The sequence below is a fragment of the Mirounga angustirostris genome, unplaced genomic scaffold (assembly GCF_029215605.1).
Source record: "Mirounga angustirostris isolate CCGP_5_RB_7025 unplaced genomic scaffold, mMirAng1.0.hap1 SCAF_13, whole genome shotgun sequence".
NCBI classification, from domain to species: domain Eukaryota; kingdom Metazoa; phylum Chordata; class Mammalia; order Carnivora; family Phocidae; genus Mirounga; species Mirounga angustirostris.
The window spans coordinates 59,136,495-59,143,927 of NW_026991721.1; the positions used below are offsets into that span (position 1 = coordinate 59,136,495).

Consider the following 7,433-nt stretch of genomic DNA (forward strand, 5'->3'; position numbering starts at 1 on the left):
TAAAGAATATAGAAACTGGTGAAGCTCTGGTTTCAGCCCTGGATGTCCACCTCTGAAACCCTTCTACATGAAAGGAAAAGAATTCTCTAATTTGTTGGTCACCATATTTGGAGTTTCTATTATATGCAATCAGACATACACTAACTGAAACAAAGAATGAATTACTTTTACTGAATACCTTTTTTAATTTTCAAAATTTTGAACCATGTACATAAGTTACTTTTTTTTTATTTAAATTCAATTAGCCAAGGTATAGTACATCATTGATTTTTGATATAATGTTCAGTAATTCATCAGTACTTTTTAATTAAATATTTTTAAAAGGTATTCTTTTGGTAATACAGATAAAAATATAAAACAAATAAGTGTTAAAAGTTTTGGTAATTATACAAAAGAAAATATACAAAATCCTCTCATGTACCATCATGGAGCATTACTATGGGAGCATTAGGTTAGGTAAGGGAGATCAAAAAGGTCTTAACAAAGAGAGGTATGAATAGGAAGGAAAACAAGGGTAGAAGCAGAAAAGGCAGGAGAAGACTATTATCTGGTCCAGGCAAGCGATGGTGGTGTCATGGACCAGATTGGTGGTAGAGGAAATGACTCTGAATAAACAAATTTTGGAAGAATAGTCAAGTCAATATAATGATGAATTACAAATGAGAAATGAGGTATTCAATGTAGAAATCAAATATGAATCAGGATTCTTTCTTAGACAACTTGGTGGATATGGGCTCATTTACTGTAATGACATCACACATTAAGATTTCTGGGTATTGTTGAGTGTACATCTGAAGTTTGTAATAATAAATTTAATGTGGGTTCCTGGATGGAGTTTGCCTTCAGCTCAGGTCATGATCCCAGAGTCCTGAGGTGGAGCCCTGTGTAAGGTTCCCTGCTCAGTGGGGAGTCTGCTTCTCCCTCTCCCTCTGCCCCTCCCCCCTGCTCATGCTCTCTCTCTGTCTCTCTCTTTCTCAAATAAATAAATAAAATCTTTAATTAATTAATTTAATATGAAATCAGTATGTTTATTTATGGGATTTTTTCCTAGCAAATTTCAATCTTTCACAGAGGAGATAGATATTTAGATTTAAACAGTTTGGGTTTTTTCAAGCAACGAAATGGAGGGAGAGAACAAAAGAGGTTAGATTATTTCCAAAAATATAATTAAATTATGGGCTATAGAATCTAAGGCTATACAAAAAATAAAATCAGACAAGAAAGGAATGAATGACAGTATAAAGAGGATTCCACCAATGGCTTGTGACACTAGATATTCAACAATTGTAACTTACTAAGGATAGTTGAAAATTTGAGCCTGACAGTCAAAGGTGATAGAAAGCAGATGTTTTAAGTCTATATGTTAGAGGTAGATCAACCACAAAAATGAAATAAGTCAAAATTGGAGGTGTAAACAAAAAAGTTTAAGTTTTGAGTACAGGCTGATCTAAGTACTCAAATATTTCATTTTCCCAGCAATAAGACCCCACTGAAAAATAAATGCATATACATAAAGTAATTAACAATTATAGGAGAAGATACATACAGTATAGTTACTTAAAAATACATCTGAGAGGAGTTTAGGAAAGGCTTAGACTTCAAGCAAAGAATATGTTCAAGAGAGAAATAATTTGAGATGTGAATTTTTAGCCCATAGTATCTCCCACTGATTTTAGACAAGTTAGGCAATAAATCATTTATTTAATTTTCTTGTTGTCTCATCTGAGCCACCTGTAAACATAATTCACCTGGCAGCTACCTTACATTAGAAAATGGGCAGAAACTTATCTCCTGCTGCCCTTTATAAATTTGTTTGGGATCGGTGTAATTGTAGCAGTCTGGAGCTTCCTGCTGCTTTATATTGCACAGGAGGATTGAGCCCATCTGAAATAGATACAATGAGAACAGATAACCACTCAGCTGGCAAGCAGGGCATGAGCTGTTTCTGCTGGGAATCCACTAACACAGCTCTATTCACTTGCGCTGGGAAGTACACACCCGGAACACAACAGGGCCGTGCAAAGATAACACCAGAACAGACTGATGGCCAAAACTGAAATTCAAAAGAGATGCTACAATCAAGCCAATAAAAAGTGAAAGAGCTGCTTTGTAGTTCCCACTTCTCCCACACTTATTTTTTACTGTTTCTCCACAAGTTCCTAACTAGTGACCTTTAAATGCATCCCCCTTAGTTCACTGACTTCTTACTTTTGTTTTCTACTTATGTAAACTGGTAGTTTTTCTCCCCAATCTGATACTCATCCTTTGAATTCTCACTCTGAAGAATATAGCCCACCAATGGCAGTTTTTAATCTCCTCTGATAATACACTAGCATTCTAACATTCAAATTATATAATATTGAGTATCATTTAAAGTCCAGCAAAATGTCACCCACCAGAAATAACTATATAAGCAATCTGTTGTGTATTTTTCACCTATGTTTTTCTACGTGTATATTAAAGTTATACACATGTAAATGATATTATATCATATCAATTTAACTTAAATACATGAGCCTGTTAAAAACTCTTTATTGGGGCGCCTGGGTGGCTCAGATGGTTAAGCATCTGCCTTCAGCTCGGGTCATGATCCCAGGGTCCTGGGATGGAGCCCCACATGGGGCTCCTGGCTCAGCCGGGAGTCTGCCTCTCCCTCTCCCTCTGCCTCTCCCACTGCTCATGCTCTCTCTCTCTCTCTGTATCTCTGTGTCTCAAATGAATAAATAAAATCTTTAAAAAAAAAAAAACAACTCTTTATTATAATCCCATGCTGTTGCACTAGGCACAACCATTAGATATACAATGAGTTTGTAGTATGTTTTATTATCTGGTAAGGTGTGACAAATCTTTTTAAAAACTCTCTTCCATTTGGTGAAACTTTTACCTTACATATACACTTTACATTTTAGAATAACTGCACCAAACGTCCTCTGAAAATCTTTGCTGGAATGTTTCTTGAAATTGCATTGACTTTACAAATTAATTTGAGGAGAACAGACATCTTTAAAATGCTCATGTGTCCTTTCCATGTACATGGTTTATCTCTACATTTAATCAGGTCTTCATTTAAATACTTTTAAGCATAATTTTAAAAGAGAATCCTTAAAGGTCTTGTGTATTTATTATGATGCCAATTTCTACATATTAATAAGTTTTCTATTACTGTAAGTGGTATGTTAACTTCTATTATTTTTAGATGATTTTTGTTGGTATAAAGAAAACTATTGATTTTTTGAAGTTTATTATATCTGAGCAACTAACTGAACATTAACAGCAAGTTAATTATGTTTGGCTCTAGGGAACCCAGTCGCTGTCTTTACTCTGAAGAAGAGAACCTTATGCCAATATTCCTTGAATCACCAAAGACAAAATCCACACAAGTATCAGCATGAAAATACAGTCATCTTTCTCTCCCTCCCACACAACCAACTTGATGAGGGAGCAGAAGGGCTAGCTAAAGACGAAGCATAAACTGACACCCTGCAATCTCCCCCTCTACTGCCACTCCTGGGTGGGATGTGTGACATTCTTCCAGGAATCTCCCAACTATCTTAATGTTAAAACCTTGCTAGAGGGGAAAACAACCTTAACTTGACAATGGCAAGGCCTCTGGTATCTTGTAAGTCCTCTTTAGCATTATCTTATAGGTCCTCTTTAGCATATGAAAGCTCTTTTGAAACCTCCCTTTTCCTTACTTCCCCCAACACCTGTGTATATAATCAGCCACTCCTCAAAATCCTGGTGCTGCAACTCTTTCTGCCCACGGGTCCTGTCCCCGTGATTTAATAAAACCACCATTTTGCACCAAAGACGTCTCAAGAATGCTTTCTTGGTTGTAGGCTCTGGACCTCACCCCACCAAACCTCACCTATATTCCAAAACCACATCAAACTGATAATCAAGTTCTTCTCATTGTTTAAAGACATTCCTCTAAGATACTTTTAACCACTCTTTCATACCCTTTACACTTAAAGGAATCAAGCAGCTCTCCAACTCTCCACCTTTCATCAAGTTTTTTTTTTAAATACTCTAATGCCATATAGTATATACCTTTATATCCAATATTTGCAATTTACCAGTCAAGAGATATTACAAAAACAAAGAAGATCATATTTGTTGAAAACAAGAAATTAGTACTCTCCACATTTCAAATGCCTTTATTTTTTTTTAAGATTTTTCTTTTTTTTATTCATGAGAGACAGAGAGAGAGAAAGGCAGAGGGAGAAGCAGGCTCCCCAAGGAGCAGGGAGCCCCATGTGGGACTCGATCCCAGGACCCCAGGATCATGACCTGAGCCGAAGGCAGACGCTTAACCATCTGAACCACCCAGGCACCCTCAAATAATTTTTAAAAATTTGGAATCTACTGGGGCGCCTGGGTGGCTCAGTTGTTAAGCATCTGCCTTCAGCTCAGGTCATGATCCCAGGGTCCTGGGATCAAGCCCCACATCGGGCTCCCTGCTCTGCGGGGAAGCCTGCTTCTCCCTCTCCCACTCCCCCTGCTTGTGTTCCCTCTCTTGCTGTCTCTCTCTCTGTCAAATAAATAAATAAAATCTTTAAAAAAAAAAAAAAATTTTGGAATCTACTCACCAGAATCAGTGTTTAAGGATCTCTTAAGGGAGTGGCTCTTGCTTTCACTGTATAGAATTTTGCAAATAAAAATTATATCTGACCATTGAGTAATGTTATTTGATGAGCCTGAACCCTAAATTCTCTATACCCACGTAAATAATGACATCACTCCCTACCAGCTACAATAATATATATATTTCCTCACCCATTGTTACCAGATTGTGACTTCCAGAATTTTAACAATATGCTATACTTATATTCCTCTCGTTTAAGGTTTTTGGGTGCAGCTCCAGACCACATGGGACATAGTCTTCAGTAAGCAGGATGTCCCCTATACTACCACATCAGTTTTACCATTTCTTGCATTCTGGTCTTCTCATTCCCACTTCTACCTCCACTTGGGTCCTCAGTGTCCTGGCCTTTCCACAAAGAGTTTGAAGGTGTGTGAGGATTCTGCTGGACATAAACTGGTATTATTATGAAAATTATGCTTTTATAATAGAATCTTGAACAGTCATGATCAAAAAAACATGGTAACTTTTCTGAGCTATGTGCCTCTGCTTAGTTCTTCCTGAATCTGAGGGGAACGGTCTATTGGCAACAGCAGGTTCAGAAAAATGACACAGAGGAACACCTGGGTGCTCCTGTCAGTTAAGCGTCCAACTCTTGATTTCAGCTCAGGTCATGATCTCAGGGTTGTGAGATCAAGCCTCACATCAGGCTCCATGCTGGGCATGGAACCTGCTTAAGATTCTCTCCCTCCCTCTCCCTCTGCCCCTCCCCACCCTTTCCCTCTGTACAAAAAAAAGAAAAAGAAAAAACAAAAATGACACAGAGATCATGGCCTGAACAGCAGAGCTAGAGCTTCAATTGTACCTGAGAAAGGAGTGCTGTGTCACGAAAAGTTTCTGGAGTCGGATAACCTGTACTTGAATTGATGCCCCACCACTCACCAAATGTGACCTTTGTCAATATTTCTCCATAAATTTTTTTTTTTAAGATTGTATTTATTTGCAAGAGAGAGAATGAGAGACAGAGAGCATGAGAGGGAGGAGGGTCAGAGGGAGAAGCAAACTCCCTGCCGAGCAGGGAGCCCGATGTGGGACTCGATCCCAGGACTCCAGGATCATGACCTGAGCCGAAGGCAGTCGCTTAACCAACTGAGCCACCCAGGCGCCCTCTCCATAAATTTTTATTTTCTAATGTATAACATGAGACAGTAACCTCTGTCCTGTAGAACTATTATGAAGATGAGATGATTTAAAAATATAAATGTCTACATACAAAATTAGGTACCTAAGGTTAGGTACCTGAATAGGCAAATGAACTTTGGTCAGGTACTAAGAGATCCACAGTAATTTCTGACACTAGAGGGACAGAAAGTGGGTAGGAAATATTTGCTATCCAAGCATTATTTTACTGTCTGGAATAACAAATCCCAGAATAGAAACAAAGGAAATAGTAATAGACATTTCTATAGAGGTGCCCTTCTATGTATTCAAAGCCCCTTCCACAATAACTTCTGACACCCCTGCCTTAACTCTTTGGTTCGAAATCTATATACAATAGGGTTCAAGGCAGGAGGTATGAGGTGATGAAGGACATTGAGCAAGATGAGGATGTCCATGGGGACCCTCTTTCTGGCCACATTTCTCAACACAACAACCAGAGGATGGTGCTGAAGAACAAATGAGGATGAAGTGAGAGCCACATGTGCTCAGGGCTTTTACAGCAGCCCCCTCAGCCTTGAACCTAAGCACAGCTCTTAGGATGAAGGTGTAAGAGAGGAAGATGAGGATGAAATCTGACCCCAGTAGTCCAACCAGCCACAAATTGGTAGATTCTGTTAAGGGTGAAATTGTCACAGGAGAGCCTGGACATGGACAAGTTGACATAGATGCAGTTCTCAATGACATTTTTCCCACAATAATGGAGCCGGGCAGTGAGAATAGGAATAGGTGCAGTGAGAATGGCATTTTGGGTGACAATGAAGATGCTAGCCTTGGCCACAAATTGGTCAGTGATGATGGATGGGTATCATAGTGGGTGGCAGATGGCCACATAGCGGTCATAGGCCATGACCATGAATGTGCAGGACTCCATAGGGAGGAAACTGTTCATGATGAACATCTGGAGGAAGCAGGCTGAGAAGCTGATGGACCTGAGATCAAACCAGAAGATGGCCAGGACCTTGGGGATGACGGTCAGACAGAGCACGATGTCCAACAGAGAGAGGAGGCTGAGCAGGTAGTACATGGGCTCGTGCAGAGAGACCTCCAGCCAGATGGTGATCAAGAGGGTGGCATTGGCCCCCATGGCCAGGAGGAAGAGGAGGCTGAGGGGCAGGGACAGCCAGTGCTGCCAACTCTGGTAGTTAGGGAAGCAGAAGAGGAGGAATTCAGAGACTAGAGCAGTGGAGTAGTTGCTGGGCGATGTCATGAGATAAATCCTAAACAGGATATTTCACCTGGGTTTATGTGCAGTAAGACACAGGAATTAGGTTAATAGAAAACAAAACTGTCAAAATGCTAACACTTACTCATCCAGAAAACTGTTGAATAGAGAAGAACAATCCCAAATGAAGGCAAAGTTCAGTGAAGATATATGTGAATAGGGAGGAAACTTAGCAAATTATTTCTAAAGTTAATTCGGAAAAACAAATAAGAGACTATCCACAAGGTTTGGAAGGAAAATGAAAAGAATTACCTCATTAAAACATACTGTAAAGCTACACAAATTTTTCAAGGGAGACTGACATGTGATACTGATAGAACAAATTTATTAATTATAGATCCCACAGGTCAGAAATATTCACTAGTTACAGAGTAATATAGAATAGTAAAGATGTCATAACGTCATATT

General features: G+C 39.1%; 1 pseudogene; it reads right to left on the reverse strand.

Annotated features, from left to right (window-relative positions):
• Positions 1-6,069: 6,069 nt before the first annotated feature.
• LOC135362256 (olfactory receptor 56A1-like) lies at positions 6,070-7,010 on the reverse strand (annotated as a pseudogene).
• Between the last annotated feature and the right edge of the window lie 423 nt (positions 7,011-7,433).